The sequence below is a fragment of the Rousettus aegyptiacus genome, unplaced genomic scaffold (genome assembly GCF_014176215.1).
Source record: "Rousettus aegyptiacus isolate mRouAeg1 unplaced genomic scaffold, mRouAeg1.p scaffold_m13_p_6, whole genome shotgun sequence".
Taxonomy (NCBI): domain Eukaryota; kingdom Metazoa; phylum Chordata; class Mammalia; order Chiroptera; family Pteropodidae; genus Rousettus; species Rousettus aegyptiacus.
Genome location: NW_023416309.1, coordinates 68,369,617 through 68,394,371, shown reverse-complemented (window position 1 = coordinate 68,394,371; position 24,755 = coordinate 68,369,617). Strand labels below are relative to the sequence as shown.

The following is a 24,755-nucleotide window of genomic DNA, read 5'->3' as shown; positions in this document are numbered from 1 at the left end:
TTGGTCACTGCATTGACTATACTATGAACATATTTTTGTGTCAATAGATACACATTTCAATCATCTTTCTAAAATTTCTGCGTAGTATTCCTTCATATAGTCAACCATTATTTATTTAATCAATACTCGTGGGGGCAAGTTAATTTTTCCCATGTATTGATGATAAATATCCTTATACATATTTTTTAAAATTATTTTCCTCAGGATATATTTCTAAGAATGAGATTTCTGTAAAAAGCATTCTCTGCTATTTATCAATTTTCTTTCTCCAATATTTGCATTACTCCTTTGAGCAACCAGAATTCCACTTTATACAACACAAAGGATATAATCACCACTTTCTTTAAACTTTCTATGCTAAGTAAAACTGTTTTCCTTCGGCTTGACTATTTCTACAGGTCTTTTTTTTTTTTTTTTTTAACAGATCAGGCATTTAATTAGGTTTTTCATAATAAATTTAGAACACAAGTTTGTGAGGATAAACCCCATTTGCAAGAGCAAACACAGAGAGGATGTAGACCTAGAGCTAAAGAACAGTTTTGATTTTGGGCAGAATGTATAAATCTACAGCTTTCTGGTCAACCTTATGCTGCTCTATTATCTTGTATTTCTCTTTTTCTGTGTCAAAGATCTACCCTCCTGGTGTCTGGGCTTGCACGGCTTTTTCTTGAATTAAGTGTTAGTGAAATATTTGGGGATTTTCACATCACTCATGTCAATTCTGGTGGAGGTGGTGATGGCAAATTTCTGGCATGTTCTACACTGAGGAACTCAAGTGATGAACAGACAGAGGTTTAGTCACAAGTAGCAAGCCACTGCTCAGCTGCTTCAGGAAAATCACTCTCTTGCTTCTGCTACTCCCAGTGACTATGATCAGAATGGTCCTAGGGGTGATGCCAACCCGAAATTTTCTCACATGCTGTCTGGCCGTGGCTCAACAACTTTCAAGGCATGTATTCAGTAGGAATACCTAGGCACTTGCAAAGTTTAACCTCTCAGGTGCATCATCTTGTTGCCACCAACTGGTTTTGGATAGTAGAGAGAATCTTCTTTTTTTCAATCCTGGATTTAGTTAATAAATACTTTCTCTTATATATGGCCTTTCTGGAATACATAGTTGATTGGGAATATCTGCCGATTCCTGTAACAGGGTTTTAGCTGCAGTGGGGCTTCCATTTCTCAGGCATTTTGGCCTTGAGGTTACCCGTCTTAACCTTGCCACCAGGATCAGCCTTCTTGGCTTCAGGTTTCTTCTTCTTAGTGTCCAGCTTCTCGGTTTTTTCACCTGCCATCTTGCAAGATGGGAAAGACAGGCCTCTTTTAACATGTTGTGCTTTCATTTACAGGTTGATTGGGCTTTGTGTGAAATTTCATATCAGATGTTTACTTTAAAAAAATAGCTTTTCATTTTCCTGCCAACAAACTATAAACAAGGAGCTGACTGGCCAATCTTGACAAAACTGCTTCTGGAAGTTAAAAGGCATTTCAGTTTAAATTTGCAAGAATAATTTCTCCTCTCTTTCACATGTGCCCACTACACACACATCTCTTGTTCTCTTCACTTCTCCATTCATTTTATTAATCTTACATATGAAATTCTTGACACGCAAAAACTGACTCTAAGTTTCCTGAAGACAAGGATCCTATCTTCTAAACATAGGTCAAATGTTCTTGATTTCCCTCCACACAAAAGCATTTCTCATTTCTTGACATAACACTGAATCCATGAATTCTCCCCTCACCCTTATTATACTTGAAAGCTACTCTATAGAATGACATTGCAATTTCTTTTGAATTCCTTACATTGTTTAGTATAGAAGCACAGCCCAAATTAACTCTTAGACCAAAGCTCTTAGTGTCCAGGGACACCACATGACCCAATATCTGTTTCTAACATCAAAGATGAATGAGCTTCTCAAAATGCAAATCTGATCAGTTTCTCTTATCGTTTAAAGCCCTGCAGTGATTACCCACTGCTCTTGGGATAAAGGTAGTCCTCCTTAAGAGTACCTACTGCAACCCTCCCACTCTCTGATCACAAATCTCTCCTTGCTATCCCTCAGTCTCAGAAAACCATGTACTTTGGTCATAAGCAAGCTATATGTGCTCCTCTACCTCGAAGGTTGGTTTCCTTTCCAGAGAACTGTTGATATCCCTCTTGTCTGGTTAGCTATGCTTCATCTTTCAGATGTTTACATAATTTTCACTTCTTCAAGGAAGGCTCCTTTACCTCAGATAAGTCTAACTCCCTAATATATGTTCCCATTACACCATGTGATTCTCTATTGTAGTCCTTACTTGCAACTGAAATGCCATATGTATTTCTGTGCTTGTTTAGTTAATGTCTGTTTCCCCCACCAGAGTGTAAGTTTTATTAAAACCAGGATAATATCTGTTTCCTACACCATTACATGTCTGTCACCAAGTACAGTGTCCAAGAAATGTTTGTTGAATGAATGAATGAGTGAATGAATGGCTAAAACTTAGAGTTATAGCCTATAAGAGCTAGAGATGAGTGGTTGAGAAACTGGCCTCATGATGGAAGTGTAAGGAAAGCAGGGAGCAGAGGTTGTCTAGTAAAAGCCTTCTTCACATGGGTGCATAGAAAGGCTTCAATCTACAGCAACTGTACAGAAAATTAGGCTTATGCATATATTTTGTGGTGACAGAGTCCATGGCATTCATTAAATATTCAAATGAATCCTAGCTCTTCAAAAAGATGAAAAAACATTTGTTTCGTCCAATTTCTAAGCAGGAACTAGCTACATGGTCAGGACAAAAATCTGGTTACTAGAATTCCCAGCTAGTGTTCTATCCATTGACCTTTTACCAATCATCATCATCATCATCATTATTATTATTATTATTAATTATAAACATCTCTTTCAGTTGATTCTTGATTCTTTGAAGATCCTCTAAATAAAATTAACTCTTTAAAATTGTAGGTTGTTCAAGGGTCAGATAAGGTGAGTGCTGGCTAGCTGTCTTTTGTCATCCTGCCTCTCTGCCTCTCCTTGCATCCTCACTAGTAGATAGCTCTGAAGGCAGCACGCAGCCTAGAGCTTTTCATCTTCCATTTGCCTCTTGTTCCTAACTAATGAAGCCTCATGTCCTTGTTGGGCCTTGTTTCTACAAGGCTGGACACCCTCTTTTAACAGGACGTACTTGAAAAACAAGATATTTTCCTTTGTACTAGAAACAAATGGTGATTAATGTGCTTGTTGTAATTAATCTGTGGTGACAGATTAGCAGTGTACCAGCAGCTCTTTTGCTGCTGTGGGAGCCTTCCTTGATAGGACAGCTGGTGAGAGGGGACACCAAATTCAATTTGTTTCTCATTTGCATACATATGACAACCATCTGTGCTAATAGCACTGCAGTGTCTCCATTAGGTCCTGTACTAGTGTACAGCCTCTCCTGGGCCTCGGTTAGGCCTGAGAGAGGGAGATCTCAGAGCATAAATATTTGCAGAGGAAAAGGAGTGGGCTTGAAGGAACACAACCGACCATGTTCCCTTCTACTAGAGGCTCAGCATTAAACATAGGCTGAGATTACTCACACCCGCTACAGGGCAATCTTTTTTAACAACTCCTGCTTCTTTCAACAAAAACCCTCACCTATTCTGTCTCAATGACATAATTGAATTACTCATGGTCTGTTTCCTATTGTCCAGTTGCTAAAACCAGCTTAACTTTAGTAAAAACCTTTTTTAAAAAATTGGCCCACTTATTCAAAAAGTATTTATGGAGTATCTACAAAGTTCAGACACTATTCCATGTGGAAAAGAAATGGTAGTTAACAGGAGAGAAAATGTTTTTGTTTTATGGATTTTGCTTACAGTGGTGCCTCATGGCAAGAAACAAGAAAAAGTCTATGTAGTATTATTTTCTAATGAGAGGTTCAAAACTGGGTGCAAGGTGGTATGGAAAAGATAGCATTTGATTACTACATTAGATTTTGTTGTCCAAGAAGTCTTTTTTAAGGAGGTGAGATTTAAGCTGTTATCTGGATGATGAGAAGAAATCAGCTGGTGACATCAGGGAAAAACACATTTTTTCAAAGAAAGTGAGCTTGATATGTTGAGAAAGAGAAAGATGACTGGACAGAAGTGAGTGAAATGGTAAGAATGGTGAGTATGTCTTAGTTTCCTACCTAGAAGTGGAGTACTAAAGCACCAAAAACTGGGTGGCTTAAAACAACAGAAACTTATGGTCCACAATTCTAGAGGCTAGACGTCAAAAAATCAAGGTTTCATCATGGCTCCAAAAATCATAGGGGAAAATATTTTCTTCTTCTCCAATATTCTGCTGTTGTCGGCAATCCTTGGTGTTCCTTGCCTTATAAAGACATCACTTCAATCTCTGCCTTTGTTATTACATGCCTACCTCTCCATGCATGTCTGTATGTTTCTTCTCTTCTTATAGTGACACCAGTCATATTGGATTAACCAGCTGGAGCACATGGTGATTTAAAATCCAGATAAGGCATGTAAGTCATAGTATAAGAACAATGGATGACCTTTAAAGACTAATTACAATGAAATGACATGATTTAATTCCCATGTGAATGTCATAGGTAGATTGGATGGAGGCAGGACAAGAGGGAACAATGAAGGTAATCATTAACCTACCTTATTGGATATAGACATTTGGAAACTAAGAGGAATCAAATTTTTGTCCTGAACAGTTGGAAGGATGGTGTAATATTTGTCGGAAGACTTTAATATTTCGGGGGCAGGGAACAAGTTTGAAAGAAAATCAAGTGTTCCATTTTGGACATGTTAAGTTAGAGATGTCTATAAGACAACACATAGGAATATAAAATTACCCATTTGTGTGTATGAGGCTAAATGTCAGAGAAGAAACCTGATTTGAGATAGAAATTTTGGAGTCATCAGCTTCAAGAGATTATTTAAAGTCCATGGTGCTGGATGAGAGCTTTCTCTGTGGAGAAAGGAATATAGAAGAAGAAAGAAAGAAAGAAAAAAAAGCATGGGGAGGCTTGCCCCAAAGCCAGAGAAACCCTATGGTTCTCTTTTCTTCTTCTGTCTATGCCTTTGCTAGGGGTCATAATCATAATGTCTCATGCATAAATGCTCTTCCTTATTACAAATCTTTGCTCTTTGAAGCACTGTGTGTGGTGACGAGTCTGGGTTTGGCTGACCCCTCTCTGTTTCATGCCTCATTTTACTCATATTTCATCTTTATTTCCCTTTGTTCTGGCTTCTCTACATAAGGAAAGGGTCTATGTTCAATATGTCTTTGTATTCACAAACCAGAGTTTCTCAACTTAAAAACTATTGACAGTTTGGGCTGGATAATTCTTTGCTGTGGAGGACTGTCTTATATATTACAAAATGTTCGATAGTATCCATGGCCTCCACCTAATAGGAGCCAGTAGCATCCCTGAGTTGTGACAATTAAGCATGTCTCCAGACATTGACGAATGTTCTCTGAGATGTGGTGGAGGAGGCAAAATGACCTCTAGTTAAGAACTACTACCATAGACATTTTATAAGTCTCTATATACTGAAAACACTCATTAAATATTTGCCATTGATAGTGACAACAATTATAGCTTGGCACACAGCTTCTTTCGACCTTCTTCTCCCCTCTAAAGGAAATAGATTCTTTATTTAAAACCTTGTAAAACAGCATCAGAATTTCTGAGTATTTTCTGACAAGGCCTCCAGACTCCAGACTCCTTCTTCAGAATCGAAGACGAATACATGAGAAATCAGAATGAGTGCGAGAGTATTCATTCATCCAGGCAACAAATGACAAAATTAAATAATAATTGAATTAAAAAAGCTCTTTTGCGACCAAAGCCTGGTTTGATAAGATAGGGAAGGTCATTACCTAAGAAAAATTGCTGCCACACATTCCAATGACTTTGCACCCTAAGCAAAAAGTCATCTTTAGCACAACAGATGTCCTTTTAAAATTTTATCAACCAGAAAAATAGAAGGGGGGAATGCAAACCAGACCATTAAAATGTAATCTAGATTCTACAAATTAATAGAATGTTAGCATAATCAGATTGAAACGGCATGAAATCAAATGATATGTAGCTGTCCTTAGGGTGCATCACAACTCCTGAAATCCTAAAGACTGAGTATAAATATGGGGCTTGCTTGCAGCATGGCAATCTTTCCTGCTGGGTCCCAATAGAGACCCTGAAGCCTTGCTAACATTGAATTCCTAGAAGCCACTAGCAGTCAGTCTGAGGAGCATAGCAGATAATGCATATTTGCCAAAGCAGTCCCCTTGGAAGCCTTCCTCTGGGTCTACACCCAATCATAAACCCCAAATTGAATCACTTTTGTTGTCAAGTGGAGATATAAAAAATTTAAGCCAAGGTGAAAGAAAATCCTTTTCTCTCTCTCTAAAAAACAAAGCAAAACAAAAACAAAAACAAAACACAGACACACACACCTGGGCCACTGGCTGGCTGCCTGTCTTCTTTCCCCTGAACTCCATTCAGGTCCTGATAGATAAGTAAAAATGGTAGCTTGTCTGCTTCCCATGCAGGAAGGAGTCTTGAATTAGCTCTGATGCTTCTGTGTCATGAATTCAAAGATAGAAAAGTATCAGGAAGGAAAAGACAAACATTCCTAATAAAGAGCTTGCAGAGAATAAGCTTGTATAAAGAAATAATAGTGTTCTGGTTATCAGTGACAGCACAACAAACCACCCCAAAATATAATGCCTTAAGAAACAACAGTTTATTATTTCTCATTGTATGTTAAATGAGGAGTTCTGCTTCTTTCGGTACTGGCAGGAGTATTACAGTGACTACAAATTCCGAAATGTCACACTCACATAGCTGGCAATTGATACTCAGTCACCTAGAGCTCAGCAGGAGTTATTGGTGGAGGTTCTCAGTTCTTCCCTCTGGGAGCCTTTCCACATAGCTGCTTGATCTTCCTCACAACAGGGCACCTCTTTAACAAGACAGAGCACTCAAAAGGAAACTACAGAGGGAAGCTCTCAGAAGCTGTTAGTCTCTTAAGACTTGAGCCTGAAAGTACTAGAATGTTACTTTATATTATATTCATCAAAATAGTCACAAAGTCAGCCTACATTCAAGGGTAGAGAAAATAAGCTCTACCTCTTGATATGAGGAACCTCACTCCCATCTAGTTTACCTGTGATACCCACATGAAATTGGATCATGTAATTTCATAGCAATAAACCTTTAAAGGTGATCCATTGATCTTACACTATGACTTGCATGTCTTAACTGTCTTTCAAATCCCCATGTGCTTCAGCTGATTAATCCAAGGTGATAGGTATCATTATTTTTAAAAATGTGCAGGAGACAGAGAGATATACTGGGAGAAGATGGCCACGTGATGATAAGGGATACTTGGAGAGGTCATCTTTGGACACTAGTAACCATAATAAATTAGTCATTTAACTCTATGCCCCATCGCGATGGTGTATTTCTATGCTCCTGAGCCATATCTATGCCTTTCGTCCATCAAAGCATTGTCATAGTGTAAATGCATGGATGGGAAAGAGAGGACTTGACCTCCTGTAATTACATGTATGTGCATGTGCCTATATGAATTTAAGGAGTGATCAGAGAGGCAGAAAGAATGACTCTCTTTATATTAGTTTTTGGTTTTGAACACCAATTATTTCCCATGCTGCCGCGACAAGGCCATATATAGAAAATGTCCAAGAGCTATTTCTTTTATCTAATCAAGTTTTTAACAAATCCAATTTCAACTCCATATTCTCACATTTACTTAAAGTGTGAATAAATAGTTGACTCTATTTTTAAAAACACACAACTTTGTATGACTAAGACAAACATTAAATGAGAGAATATAAGGTTGCCTTTCAAGTAGTTAATGCTCAAAATGTTAGATGATGATGATGATGATTAAAATAGCTCACCACAGTATCTGATGTAGTATATGCTTAATAAATGACAGTTAATATCATTATTAAAGAGAGAGAATGGCAAAGGGATAGGATGCAATCCATTTAAATGGGGAGAGAGGAATATAAGGGCTAAGAAGCTTGGGGTCAGGGGAAGGGCGATGCTCTCTATGCCTCAAGAGGCATTTGACAGAGCTATCTTTAATACCAAATTATCAGAGACAGTTTTGAGATTTTCATTGGCAGAGGCATGCTTTCCCCCTGAGCCCTGGAATAAATACTTAGAAGGTTAAAGTTCAGTTCATTAATCTTCTCACTTGTCTGTTTGTTTGGACATACAGATGCTCCAGTGTGAAGGCAATTTGAGGAAGGGTGAAAGAAATTGAGACCAAAAAAAATACATGTACTTTAACCCACTTCAATAACTATCACATTATGGGCAGAAGGGTGTGCAAGAGAAAATATATGAATTAAATTTAATATATGTATTAAATATATGTATTAAATTTAACATATGTATTAAATTTGTTTTTAAAAAACCTGTGATCAAAATGGAAGCTCATGACTCAGTTCTGCTCCTTTCTAGGGTATGTTTAAGCACCTTGCCTTTTAGCTAGCATTGATCAACTTTTCTCTTCCTAGTAAATTTTTGTTTTGCTCAATTAGACAAAATATCAAGCAAGAAGAATGTAAGTTCTTTTTCTGTTTTTGTTTGTTTGTTTGTTTGTTTCAGTGCTACCCTCTTGCTTTACAACAATTCAACATATCTTCAAACCTCTATGAGGGACTCTGGAGAAGCTTCATTCTAAGAGAGGTTGAAACAAAAGTAGACAAAAGAATTACACCTCCTAATAAAGTGAAATGAGGAAAATTTTGACTAAAGTTATTCTCATTAAATTCAATACTACTTTTATTAATTGCCAAGTTACCTCTCCAATTGGCTCCAAATAGCCTGAGAATAGTCATCTGTCCTGGAATCTTTCTGAAAAAAAAAAAAAAAAAGCTTTGAGAAAGAAAGGAAACTACTTGCTAAAGGTCACCTCTATAGATGATAGGGGTGCAAACAGGGAAGATGTTTTATATATATATATTTTACCTCTTTGGAGATTGTGACAGGTAGATTTCAAGGTGGCCCCCAATTGATCCCTGCCTCCTAGAGTTCACACTTTTGTGTAATCCCTTCCCCTTGAATGTGGGTAGAATCTATGACTTGTTTCTTATCAATAGAATATAGCAAAGGTGATAGGATGTTACTGCCATTAGTATGGTATGTTGTCTAATATTCCATATTATTAGCAGATTTACTCTAGAAGCTATCCTTGCTGACTTGATGAAGGAAGCAGCCATGTTGGGAAACAGCATAGAACACAGGTATCCATTAGGGACCACAGGTAGCACTAGGAGCTGAGGGCAGTCTTCAGTCAAGCAAGAAGCAGGACCTCTCAGTGCCCCAACCACAAGGAAATGGGTTCTACCAACAACCTGAGAGAGTTCAGAAACATATGCCTTTTTAGTCAGGCCTTCAGTTAAGAATGCAGACTGGCTGATACTTTGATTACACCTTTTTATATACTAAATAAAGGAAGGAACTAATTGCTTCTGGACTCCTACCCACAGAAACTATGAAATAAGAAATGTGTTCTTAAGTCACTCAGTTTATAGTAATATGCTACACAACAATAGAAAACTAATTCAGGGTCCCCTGCTAGGTAACAATACATTCTCAAGCACCTACCTTTGCCATGAAGACATCTCTGACATATAGAGGAAAACCAGGGGTTTCTCATGACACTTTTTTATCCAACCTAATATTTCCAAAATGATTCTTTATATTTCCTACCTTAGTATGACCATTACTATAAACCACAATATATAATTAATACGTACTATATCTTCCATGCTTTTCTTTATGATTGTATCTTGTTGTTTCATTCGTCACTTCATCTCAGCTTGCCAGCCACCAAAAACAGTCATTTTAGTTCAATTACTTGATATTTTAGCAGCATATTAACACATCTACAACCTCATTCCCACCAAAATTAAATCATCTAGAAACAAAAATTGAATCACATTGTAGTAATATAGAGAAGGTAAGTATTCCAGAGCTCTTCATTATAATTTTATCATTTTATAAGAAAAGCACTACAGCAAAAATTAATAATGTGTTAAATACATTATTAGACAAAGTTAGTGACAAATTGTAATACTGCCCATCGAAAATGGAATTTACATCTATAGAGTGCCTATAATGCTCAAAGCACTGTAATAAGTACTTCACCTATGTTCTTAGTAACACTTAACAATTTGGCAAGGCATGCATTGTTTTTTCTACACTATAGTACCCTCTAGAGATTAATTTCTCTCTCTTTCTCTCTCTTTTTTCAACAAGAAAGTTGTCCAAAGGTCTAAAATTTACTAATAAAACAATTCCTTAAAAAGTAGGGGCTAGGAGAACATATTGGTGGATTGGAACATGTTAGAAGCGGAGGTAATGTCACTTAGGAGGATGTGTACATGGCTAATAGTTTCATTTTCCAGGCAAAGGTAGTTAAAACTATCTTTTTTATAAAATGTGAAAGTAAGTTCCAGTCAAGATGGTAAAGTAGGTAAACACTGTGTCACTTCCCTTGACCACATTAAAATTACAACTAAATTATAGAATAATCAACCTGGAGACCCATTGGAAGACTCGCTGAACAGAACTCCAATAACTAAGGATATAAAGAAACCACACCAAGACTGGTAGGAGGGGCAGAGACACAAAATGAGCTGGCCCCAGATCCACATAGGGAAGTTGAGAATCAGAGGGATATCTCAGCTGCAGAGGTCCTTCCTGAGGAGCAAGGGGTCTCAGCTTCACATTGAGTTCCCTAGTCCAGAGCACTAGTGCTGGAAAGAGGAGCCCCCACAACATCTGGCTGTGAAAATTAGTGGTGATTCAGTCCATCCAGGTGAAATGGAAGACTGCTAAAGACTCAGGTATCCTCTTAAAGGATTCATACACAGACTCACTTGCTCACAGGCACTCACCTTGGATTCTCGTAGAGACGCAGTGGCTTAAGAAGTGCCAGAGACACAGGGAAAAACTGAGTTGTGGGCTTCAGGGCAAAGGCTAAGGAAACCATTGTCATTATCTCTATGTTGAGTCCTCCTCCCATACAGCCAAATCTGAATCTGCATTAGCCTGGTGAACTCACACATTCTACCATGATGACTTCTTGAGACTCTACCCCATCTAACTCTCACACCACAAAAGGCTCTTTCAGCAGCAGGCAACTGGCCAAAAAGTATTATAAGAAATTTTAGAGATTTCTTTAAGAAGAAGGGAAGAAACATAAATATGGATAATAAAGTAGCAATAACTACATATCTTCCAATAATGCTTTTACATGTAAATAAATTGAATGCACCAATTAAGACATAGGGTACATAAATAAGAAAACAGAACCCAAACATATAACTGTCTGCAAGGGACCTACTTCAGATTGAAAGAAATACACAGACTAAAAGTAAAGAGATGGTAAATGTTATCTTATGCAAATAGAAAAAAAAAGCTGGTGTAGCAATACATATATCAGATGAAATAGACTTTAAAACAAAGACTATAGGGTATTTACCCTAAAGAGTTAAAAACGTATATCTGAAAAGATATTTGCACACCGATGTTCATAGCAGTATTATTCACAGTGGCCAGGACTTGGACACAACCAAAGTGTCCTGCAATAGATGATTGGCTAAAGAAGCTGTGGTACATATGTACAATGGAATATTACTCAGGCATAAGAAGAGACGAAATACTGCTTTATGCAACAACATGGATAGACCTCGAGATAATCATGCTAAGTGAAATAGGCCAGACAGAAAAAATTGAAAACCACATGATATCACTTAGGTGTGGGATATAAGCCTAAAACCAACAGACAAACAGGACAAACAAACAGAGACTCATAGACATGGGCTATAGACTAGTTGTTACCAGAGGGTAGAAGAGAGTGGGGAGGAAGGAGGTAGATGCGGTCAAGATAGTCAAATAAGTAATGACAGAAAGAAATTTAACTATGGGCAGTGAACTTACAATGCAGTATATATATGTGTGTGTGTGTGTGTGTGTGTGCATGTGTGTGTGTGTGTGCGTTTGTGTGTGTATACATACATATATATATATATATATATATATATATATATATATACACACCTTACTGTTGAATTGTACATTTGAAACTTACTAGATTTCATTAAATGTCACCAAATAATAAACAAGCAGATAGATAGATAGATAGATAGATAGATAGATAGATAGATAGATAATTCAGTAATACATGGCAACACAGAAGAACTTTGAGGACATTATGCTAAGTGAAATAAGGCAGTCACAAAAAGACAAATATCACATGATTTAACTTATTCAAGCTTTCTAAAATAGTCAAATTCATATCATCATAGTGGAATAATGATTGCCAGGATCAGGAATGGGGATGGTAGTTATTAATCAATGTGTATAAAGTTTCAGTTAAGTGAGATGAATAGGCTTTAAAGATTTGAAGTACAGCATTATGGTCAACAATAATCTATTTGTACACTTAAAAGTGTGTTAAGAAGATAGAACTTATGTTAAGTGTTCTTTCCACAGTAAAATAAAATAAAATAAAAATATCCAACATAAAAAAACCCAAAAACTATAATAAGAGACAAAGAAGGACATTACATAACGATAAAGGGGTCAATCCAACAAGAGGATATAACACTAGTAAACATTTATCACCCAACAAAGGATCACTTAAATATATAAAACAAATATTGATGGACATAAAGGGAGAGATCAACAGTAATACAGTCATTGTAGGGGACTTAGACACCAAATTGACACCAAGAGATAGATCTTCCAGATAGAAAATCAACATAGAAACAGTGGCCTTAAATAATACATTATACAAGACAGATTTAATGGATATTTTTAGAGCATTTCACCTTAAAGCAGGAGAATACACATTCTTCTCAAGTGCAGACCACAAAACAAATCTCAATGAATTTAAGATTTAAATCATACCAAGCATCTTCTGCAACCACAATGATATGAAACTCATAATCAATTGTAAAAATAAAATAAAATAATATAAAAAATAAAAATAAATAAACACACACAAATACATGGAGACTAAATTATATGCACCTAAATAATGAGTGCAGTAAAAATGAGATCAAGAGAGAAATCAAAAGATACCTTGAGACAAGTGAAACAAAAACACAACAACCAAAAATTTATGGGACACAGCATAAACAGTCTTCTGAGAGAAATTTATAGTAATAAAAGCCTTCCTCAAAAAACAAGAAAAATCTCAGTTAAACAACCTAACCTTACACCTAAAAGAACTAGAAAAATAACAACAAACAAAAATTAAAGTAAGTAAAAGGAAGGAAATAAAAAAGATCAGAGCAGGAATAAATGAAATAGAGTCTTAAAAAATACAAAAGATCAATAAAACCAAGAGCTGGTTCTTTGAAAAGATAAACAAAATTAATAAATCTTTACCTAGACTCATTAAGAAAAAATGAAATAGGATCCAAGTAAATAAAATCAGAACTAAAAGAGAAATGACAATGGACAGCACGGAAATACAAAGATTATTTTAAAAAATACTACACGCAGTTATATGCCAATAAATTAAACAGTCTGGAAGAAATGGATAAATCCTTAGAAACATACAATCTTCCAAGAATGAATCAAGAAGAAACAGAAAATCTGAACAAACCAATTACTGCTAACAAAAACAAATTAGTAAGCAAAAAACTCCCACAAACAAATGTACTGGACTAGATAGCTTTACAGGTGGATTTACAAAACATTCAAAAAAGAATTAACACCTATACTTCTCAAACTGTTCCAAAAAATTCAGGAGGATGGAAAGTTCCCAACCTAATTTTACAAGGCCACCATTACCCTGATTCCGAAGACAAACAAAAACATTACAAGAAAATTATAGGCCGATATCCCTGATTACTATACATGCAAAAATCCTCAACAAAATAGTAGCAAAGAAAATCGAGCAATACGTAAAAAAGATCATACACCATGATCATATTAGATTTATTCCTGGAATGAAAGTTTGGTTCAATATCTGCAAATCAATTAACGTGATACGCCACATTAAAAAATTAAAGATAAAAATCATACAATTATATCAATAGATGCAGAAAAAGTGGTTGGCAAATCCAGCATCCATTTAGGATAAAAATTCTCAGCAAAATGGGACTAGAGGAAACATCCTTCAAAATAATTAAGGCTATATATGACAAATCCACAGCTAACATCATACTTAAAGAAGAGAAGCTAAAAGTGTTTTCCTTAAGATTAGGAATAAGACAAGGATGTCCACTTTCACCATTTCTATTCTACATAGCATTGAAGTCCTAACCTCATTAATTAGATAAGAAAAAGAAATAAAAGGCATCCAAATTGGAAAGGATGACATGATACTATATATAGAGAACCCTAAAGATTCTACTAAAAAAAAAAAATGTTAGAACTGGTAAGTGAATTCAGTAAAGTAGCATGATACAAAATTAATATTCAGGAATTGGTTGCATTTTACACACCAATAGTGAACTATCGGAAATTAAGAAAATGATGCTAGTTACAATTGCATCAAAAAAAATTAAAATGGAATACCCAAGAATAAATTTAACCAATGAAGTAATAAACTTGTACTCAAAAAATTAGAAGACATTGAAGAAAATACAAATAAATGGAAGTATATACCATATGCTCATGGATAGAAATAATTAACATTGTTAATGGCCATACTACACAAAGCAATCTACAGATTTAATGCAATCCCTATCTTTTTCACAGAACTAGAAAAAATAATTCTAAAATTTATATGGAACCACATAAGACCCTAAATAGCCACAGAAATCCAAGAAAAAAGAACAAAGTCGAAGGTATCATATTACCTGATTTTAAAGTATATTACAAGGCTATAGTAATCAAAACAGAATTGTACTGGCATCAAAACAGACATATAGGTCAATGAAACAAAATAGAGACTCAGAAATAAACCCATGCATATATAGTTAATTAATCTATGACAAAAGAGGCAAGAATATACAATATGGTAAAGGCAGTCTATTCAATGGGTGGTGTTGAGAAAATTGGATAGGTATATGCAAAAAAATAGAACTAGACCCTCTTCTCCATATATAAGAATAAATTCAAAATAGATCAAAGACTTAAATATAAGTCTGAAACCATAAAACTAGAAGAAAACATAGGCAGTGACCTCTCTGACATTGATCTTAGTAATATTTTTTTTATTATATTATGTATCTCCTTGAACAAGGGAGACAAAAGAAAAAATAAACAAATGGGATTGCATCAAACTAAAAGTTTTTACCACAGCAAAGGAAACCATCACAAAACAAAAAGACGACCTACTTAATGAGAGAAGGTATTCACCAATAATGCATCTGATAAAAGGTTAATATTCAAAATTTATAAAAATTTCACACAACTTAACACCAAAAAAAAAAAAACCAATACAATTAAAAAATGAGCAGAGGACCTGAATAGACATTCTTCAAATAGGACATACAGATAGCCAAGAGACATCTGAAAAGATATTCAATGTGACTAATAACTACAGAAATACAAATTAAAACCACAATGAGATACCACCTCACACCTGTGAGAATGGCTGTCATTAATAAATCAACAAACAAGCGTTGGCGAGGATGTGGAGAAAAGGGAACCCTTGTTCACTATTGATGGGATTACAAATTGGTGCAGCCACTATGCAAAACAGTACAGAGTTTTAAATTAAAAACAAAACTACTTATTATCCAGCAATTCCACTTCCATGTATTTATCCAAAGAAACTCAAAACTAATTTGAAAAGGTATATGTACCCCTATGTTAATTTAAGTGTTATTTACAATAGTCAGGATGTAGAAGCAACCTAACTGCCCATCAATAAATAATTAGATAAAGAAGACGTACTGCATATATATGTGGGATATTACTCAACCATAAAAATAAATGAAATCTTACTACATGTGACAACATGGATGGACCTAGAGGGTATTATGCTAAGTGAAATAACTAAGAGAAAGACAAATTCCATGTGAATTCACTTATATGTTGAGTCTAAAGAACAAAATAAACAAACAAAACAGAAACAGACTTATAGATACAGAGAACAAACTGATGGTTGCCAGATGGGAGTGGGATTGGGAGACTGGGTAAAAAAGATGAAGGGATTAAGTACAAATTGGTAGTTACAAAATAGTCACAGGGATATAAAGTACAGCATAGGGAATATAGTCAATAATATTTTAATAACTACATATGGTGCCAGGTGGGTACTAGATTTATGTGAGAGATCACTTCATAAATTATATAAATGTCTAACCATGATGCTGTACACCTGAAACTAATATAATATTGAACATCAACAGTAATTTAAAATTAAAAAAAAAAGAGTAAGAAAAATGTAAAAGCTTGCAATAATCCCTCATGGAAGTTTTAGTTTAAAAATATGGAGTTCAGAGAGAATGGCCTGAATATTCAGGACAAGAATATATTTTGTGTTCAGAGGATATAAAGGAAATACTGCCCATCCCCCAAGAGGAAACTGGATAAGGAATATAGGATAGTGACTCTGTGTTCATAATGTGATGTACACTGATTCAACCATGAATTGGCTCATGAATATAAGCACTATCTATTGCTTCATAACAAACCACCACAGAATGTAGTGGCTTAGAACAACCAACATTTCTATAGCTCATGATTTCTTGGGTCAGCTGAGTGGTCCTTTTGATCTGGTTCAGCTGAACTACTCTCTGCTGGCCTCGCTCAGGCATCTGTGGTCAGCTAGCAGGTGGGATGGAGGCTAAATAATCTAGAATGGTGTAGTAAGCAAAACAATGGCCTCCAAAAATGTCCACACCCTATTCCTCATAACTTATAAATAAGTTACCTTACATGGCAAAAACAACTTTGCAGATAAGATCAAGGGTATAGACTTTGAGATAGAAGATTGTCCTGATTATCCCTATGAAACCAATCTAATCATATGAGTTTTTAAAAGCAGAGAACCTTTGACAGTCAGCTGTGATAGATGAGGATGAAGAAGGAAGAGAGATTTGAGACATGAGAATGATTCGACTTTCTATTATTGGCTTTGAAGATGGAAGAAAGTGGCCTCAAACCAAGGAATGTGAATAGATTCTTAAAGCTGGTAATGGCCCCCAGCTGACAACCAGCCAGAAAGCAAGAATCTCAGTCCTACAAATGGAAGGAACTGATTTCTCCCAATACCCTAGATAAGTGAGGAATACCCTTCCTTACCTGGATTGGAGACAGGGAGAATCTATGTTAATATAACTAGAGAGTTGAGATGAATTTATCATCTCGTACCAATGTAGGCATAGAGAGATTTAAATAATATAGTGGGTTAGAGCATGGGATTGGTAGTAGGCAGAATAATGTCCTCCAAAAGTCTTCATGTACAAATCCCTGGAAACCGTAAGTTAAATGCCATTTAAATTAAATGGCAAAGAAAAATTAAGATTAAAGGTAGAATTTAGGTTGCTAATTAACATGGGGAGATTATCCTGGATTATCCAGATGAGTCCATTGTTATCAGAAGAGTCTTTAAAAGTGGGAGAAGAGTCAGTTTCAGGATGAAGTAGCATGAGAAAGACTTGACCAGACATCGCTGGCTTTGAAGATGGAGGAAAAAGCCTGAACCAAGGAATGCACGCAGTCTCAAGAAGCTAGAAAAGAGCAGGAAAACTAATTCTTCCCCAGAACATCCAGAAGGAATGCAGCCCCATCGACCCCTTGATTTAAGCCTGGTGAAATCTATGTTAAACTTCTGACTTCCAGAACTGTAAGATAATAAGTTTATGTTGTACAATTTGGTCAATTTGCAATAACATTTTTAATGGAGACAATAGATAATTAATACAGAAGACCTCACTCACATATGTGGTCGTTGGCAGGCTAGTTATGCTGGGGGACCCCAGCTCTACTGGTCTTCCAACTCCAGCAGGCTAGAAACACAATGGCCTTAAGGCTCCAAAATCAGGAAAGAGGACAAGTTCCAATGAACACTTTTGAATCTTTTCTTAAGCCATGTTTATTGCTGTTCCATTGCTCAAAGTAAATCACGGGGCCAGACTAGATTCAGGTGTGGAGGAATAGACTCCACCTCATGATGAGTGAAGCTGCAATGTATCATGAAAACGCTGGTGTGAGAGACGTATTTGTGGCCATTTTAGAACCTACCATATGCTCTGAGAAGTAGACCAGTGTGTGAGTCGAAAAACTACTGTAGAAGGGCACATCCCAATACCTAAGACTATGATGGAATGGAGGACTAAGTCTCTGCTTTACACCAGTGCTCCACTGCCTTTTCTTCTGTGATTAAAATAAGAAACATATCTACAGCCATACCACCCTGAACAAGCCCAATCCCGTCTCATCTCAGAAGCTAAGCAGGTTTAGGTCTGGTTAGTCCTTGGATAGGAGACCACCTAGGAAGACCAGATGCGTAGGCTTAAAAAATAAAATAAAATAATAAGATATTGTAAGCCAACAACTTCCTTGCAATCTGTGAGGTCAACCAAGGGTTGCCTCACCTAAAATAAACAAACAAACAAACAAATAAAATAAGAAACAGAGCACTTTCCCTACCTCCTCCTCCCTTAGCCCCAAATGCACGAAACAGAGCTACTAACATCTCCCAAGGACTTGTCAGCCCAAGCAGATCCCTGACCATGTAATCAGGAAGGTCTAGGCATTACTATAAATTTGCTGCAATTATCATCTGAGCAGAGAGCTCAAGATCCCACTCTCATCATGGCTCTGAGGTTTGTACCCTGAATTGAGGAAGTATCTGTATATTCTAATTTTACAGAAAGGAAAATTGAAGTTCAAGAGAAAAGAAAATACTTGCTCAAATTTACATAGTGACAGAACTTAGCTTGATCCTATGGGAAAAAAAAAAATGAATTCTTGGGAGGCAGCTAAATATAAGAATGCAAGTAGAGAACTTGGAGATACACTCACTCAAACCATACAATGGAATTACCAACCAATAGCCCTCCACATCTGTCTGCAATGGCAGGGTCTTGATTTTATTCTAGTTTTTGCCCCTCTACCTATGGTTCAAAGAAGAGGTTCTTATCTCAAGTTTCAGATATAAGTTCTAATTGAACTAAGCCAGTGACAGTGACAGCTTTCTTCCCTTTGTCTGAAATTAGTTTAACCATGGGCATGGGCAAGGCTAGTTTTATGAGCATGCAACCTGTATAGCTGCACAGGGCCCTGAACTCAGAAGGACCCATGCTTGGTTTAATGCTTTGCTATCATCTTGAAATTCTTAATAATTATTGAACAAGAGATCTCACACTTTCATTTTACACTGAGCCCCATAAATTATATTACTGGTCCTGAGCATATGATACAATTTTGGTGAACATGACACAAGGAAAGTTTGTTGGAGGACTTCTAATAAATGTTTTTGTTGTTGATAGGAAACATAAATATACACAAAGATGTGTATGTGTGTGATACCTGGAGGTACTGCAGCCATATTGTACTTTTGCGGGAAGTTAAATTTGATAGAAAAGAAAGATGGAAAGAACCTGGATCTTGATGATGCCACTGAGCTACTGAGTAAATAACCTTTGGGGTTTCTTGTCATGTGAGATAATGAATCTTTTTTGTTTTTATCATTTAAGATGGGGTTTTTTTATGTAAAAATTTTATTAAATATATTCAATTGGCAAGTATGACTAGATGACTTTTAAAGTGTTATTTGGTTTCTATGAGTTCATTTCTTATTTATAAAATATGGGCAATGACACCTCACATAGATTTTGTGAGAAATAAAATAAAATTTGGTACATAATAGGGAGTGACCAAATGGCGATAGTAATGTGAATTGTCATTTTGTTGTTGTTGTTGTTGTTGTTGTTGTTGTTGTTACTAGCCCAGTGCTGTTATTTAGCATAGCTTACAACCTTTCCCCATTCTCACCCCATTTCCAAGTGTTTCAATTTATAACCTAATAGATCATTAATATGTATCATCTGTGGCAAAAATGCACCTCAGTTAAATCACAATTATAGCTCCTGTGAATCATCTGAATGTCACATTATGGAGGCTGTTTAATTCATGTTTTTATGCATGTTACATGAAACTAGGTCATTTATCCTATATCTGGGCCTGTAACTATTAAAAATAGGTCTTCACATATCAATATAGATAGTTCTCAAAATCATAATGCCAAGTGAAAAAGACAAGTTGTAACCTGATACATATTGTATACTTCACGTGGCCCCTTATATGAAATAAGATAATAACATCAACAACAACAAAAACAACAACAACAACAATAATAAATTCTGCTTCTGGGAAAATGAAGTAAATGTATTTTTCTTATTTTTTCCATTAAGTATAAGTAAACTAAAAGGCCTTGAAAGGGGAAAAGAAAGAAGACTGCGAGAGACTTCAGAATTGGAAATGGCACATTAGTAGGTACTCTGATTTTTTCACCTTATATAACATAGACTAAGAACTAAAGAAGCCAGCAAAGAGGAGATATAAACAGACTCAGACAAAACACTGCAAAAAGAAAAAAAAGCCTACTCTCTCCAATCAAAGCTCAGGAAAGGGGCAACTTAGCAAGACAGAAAACTTTTAGAAAATAGCCACTCTACTCCAGCCAAACTGCATAGTAAAAACTGTGGCCCCACCTCATCCTCATCAGCAAAGATTGAGCAGAGAACTTAAACTCCCACCTGTGAGGCTTTAATGTAGTGCCCTGAAGTGCCCCAAGGCCTCCCACTACTGTACCTCCCCTGGAGTGATTCCACAAGGAGGGCAGTAAGCAGCAGGGATTTTAATCCCCATGGGTCAGTTAAGGGTCCCTCAGCCCCTCATTGTGTCTGGATACCACACCAGGAGCTAGAAATCCTGTCCTACCCAACAATAAAGAGGAGTCCACCCCCTCCCTAGGAATCAAGGGAGGCCAAGTGGGGTACCTGGGCTTTTACCTACATCTGGCAGAAACAAGGGGCTGATCCCCTTCCCAGAGAAATGTCAGAAAAACTAAATTAAAATGAAAGTTTAAGATCCAGAGTCTCATCACATAATGCAAAAATGTTGTTTCAATCAAAAATCATTTATCATACTAAGAATCAAAAAGATCTCAAACTGAGTGAAAAAAAGACAACACTGAGATAAGAGAGATGTTAAAATAATCAAAGATTTTTAAAGCAGCTCAATAAAAATGCTTCAATTAGTACTTAAAAACATGCCTAAAAGAGATCAAAGAAATAGAACCATATGGAAATTTAAAAACTAAATGATAGTCAATAAAAAAAAAAAGCAAAGAAAGAAAATATAGAAACTTAGAAATATAAACTTTAGTGAAGGAGCTCAACAACAGAATAGAAGGGACATAAGAAGGTATCAGTGAACTGGAAGATAGAATAATAGAAATTATCCAATTTGAAAAATAGATAGAATGGAAAAGAAAGAACAGTGCCTCAATGCTTGTGAGATTAAAACAAAAAATCTCACATTCATGATATTGGTATTTTAAATGGATAGTAGAAAAATACTTGAAAAAAAGTATGACTGAAAACGTCCCAAATGGCAAAAGATATAAAATTATAATTCAAGAAGAAGGGTGAACTTCCTAAAAATGTGCAGGTGATCTTTCCAGATAGATAGATTCTATAAAATAGTAATGGACCTTACAATTACATTTAACAAGCTTGTGTAGTTGAACTTGATCAGGAGCCAAGTCAAGAGTTGGTTAGAAGGGGGTATCCCTAATCTCCATTAATCAGCCCAAAGACACTCCACATAACCATACAATCCATGTTATGATTAGTGGCTGCATACAAACCCAGCTGTAAGACAAGTCCTCTAGCTCTTTGCCCTCAAAGCAATTTTCAAGGACTAGCACACTAGCATCATCTGGGAGCTTCTTGGAGCTACATAATAGACCTGAAGGATTTGAAACTGTACCCACAAGGTACCCAAAACCACATTTTAGTTTGAGAAGCACTTCTCTTGCTACTTACTCTTTCCTCCAAGCAAACTGACATCCCTACAATACTCTTACATATAAATTCTAGAATTCCCTGTAAACTGCAGGCTAGAAGCATACCAGAAGAGAATCATAATTATAAACTAGGAAAAGTACTGGACTAAAAGACCAGAGTTTTGGCCTTCAAGATTTCTGTTTTTTATGTTTATTTGTTTTCTTTATGGATTTAGTGCTGCTGATGAACTAGAAAATCAGAGGCCTCTTCCTATTTGAATACCCTGTGATTCCATTACATATAAATCAGATTACCCATTATTACATAAGCAAAGTCTGTGCATAGAGAAGTTAATTATAAGATTATAAACCATGCCTGGTGTATAATTTTAGCAGGAATATTTTTTAATCTAACTGTAATCGTATTTAGGAATTTGGATGACTTGAGCTTTGTGCCTGTAGCTTATAATATCACCAGAAACCCTTCACAGAATTGTAACCTTGTAAGTCAGTTACCTGCCGATGCTCAAATATATACGTATATAATTTTAATAGTGCCCATTACACACAGACTTCCATTATAACACTATTTCCACTCGGTCATAATTTTATGAAAAATACCCCTATTGGCTAAAATTTTCCAGGCTTAATCACACTCTTGAGGTGAACTTTTTCAATTAAACTCCACTTAAGCCAATTTTGAGCTCTTTGAATGAAGGAAAAATATATATGCCAGACTCTTAAAAATAACTGTCAAGCAGGTTCCTTTTTTAAATGTTTACTTAACACACTAGCATTCACACTTCACAAGAGGACTGACCTGCTCGCATCTTAATTTCCACATGATGAAGTCAGAGGTACTCTTTTTGTTTATAAATCCTCAATAATTTTCTCAATTATCTCCTTTGCTATGGAGGATCCCAGAGAGTCTGTAAAGCAGGTATTTTTTAAAAAGCTTGTGATGCCACTTAGCATCTATGAAGCTGAATTCAGTTAATACACATTAACTCTTCTCCTTACGACCCTGGCAAAGTTTTCCATTTAGGGACTAATGAGAAGAAAGCCATTTGGATTATTGATCCAGTGTGAGTCATATAGAATAGGGGAAAAATGGATAATTACCATTATTTTGAATCACCTCCATTTATTGTTTCTAAACTTTATTTTGGAAATTACAGCCTCTATTGATTGTATTATTTCTACAGAGGAAAATAACCTTAGATTTATCTCCCAGAACAATTGGAAGGAAATGCCTTTTGGCTTTTGTTCATGTCTCTGGTCCTTTGGTTCTTTTTTTTCCCCTAGCAAATGCTTCCTTTATTCATTCTGTATATCTTCATTTGGTTGATTGGGATCAGGAAGTCTGCCAGAACACACACAGCTACCCTCAGTGGCATGGCTAGCAAGGGCAGGAAAACAATGAATGCTTTGTTGGATTCTTCATGTCTAGGCCTTAGTGCCAATTGACAACTGATGGAGACTTTCTTCATGATTCCAAAAGGTCTCTTAGCACAGTCAAATAGAATGGATTAAAAAAAAAAAAAAAACTAGTCAATTTTAATTGCCACTTCTCCAAGCTAAAGCTTTTACAAGTTGCTTAAGGAGGAACCACGTCTGAGGAGCTCCAACTGGGTGGGAATGGTCTTTTGCAGTAGGTTAGGATGCTTGGGCCCACTGACTTCTTTTATTCAGTAAATCTCAGCTCTACTCTGTCCTTTTCAAAAAAGTTGCCCCTGCCTTCTTTGTGTAGATCTCTATGCTCTCTGCATAATAACAACACTTATCTTTTAGTTCTGGACTATTTGATCTTACCTCCTGCCACAGGATCTTTGCACACAACATTCCCTTTGTCTAGAACTCTCTGGCCATTTTTATTTTTCTAGTGAACTTCTATTCATCATTTAAACCTTAGTACATAACTTCTTTAAAAGGAAGCCCTCATAAACTTTCCTAATTTGGTCAGCCTCCCACCAATGTCTGCCTCATACCATCATATATTTCTCCTTGATGTTACCTATTACTGCTGTAATCTTACACTTACTTCTGTGATTTTTCTTGTATTAGTAACTTTATTCCTACCTTAGCTTTATTAACTTCTTGTGTTAGTAACTTTATTAGTAACTTTATTCCTAGCTCAGTGAGGGTCCAGACCATGTATACTCTTAATATCTGACATTGGCTCTCACACATAGTAAGTGCTCAGTAGTTCTGTATTAGACAGATGGATGAACGAATAAATTCACTTTAGCAAGTTCCAAAAGGAAGTCACAGACTGTAAGGCAACATTGTCAAATGCCTTGGCATCAGAAGAATTTATCTGGTCTGTTTCATTATAACATTCTAACCTTAATAGGTAAGACCAGTGAAATGAGAAAGTGGACAGAGCGGGATGGTTCAGAAGGGATCTGGGAAAAAAAGTCAATTTAATTCTGTGTAAAACAGCTCCTGAATCATAATATTGTAAATCTAGAAATGGACCGTGGAGGTTGTTTCTGGGATTTTACAGATGAGGAAAATGAGGCCTAAGTTTCCACAACAATTAGTGGCAGATCCCACCCCTTCTAACTTCTCATCTATTCCTGATTCACTGCTCCCATAAAGATACAGCCTTTAACAGAGATGAAAAAATGAATTGAGGGTGGGGTGCAGAATTTAACAGGAGCTGAAGTTTCTAGGCTGGGAATACCATAAGAGAGGAACAGAGTGATGAAATCAAATCTTAAATTATAGGATTTCTGTTCCTTTTAGATCTAATGCTGGGAGCTTCACTAGGAAGTTCCCAAAGGAAAGATTGCCATCTGTTTTG

General features: G+C 36.1%; 1 pseudogene; it reads right to left on the bottom strand.

Moving 5' to 3' along the window:
• Window positions 1–457: 457 nt before the first annotated feature.
• On the bottom strand, window positions 458–1,292 carry LOC107519283 (annotated as a pseudogene).
• Window positions 1,293–24,755: the final 23,463 nt, after the last annotated feature.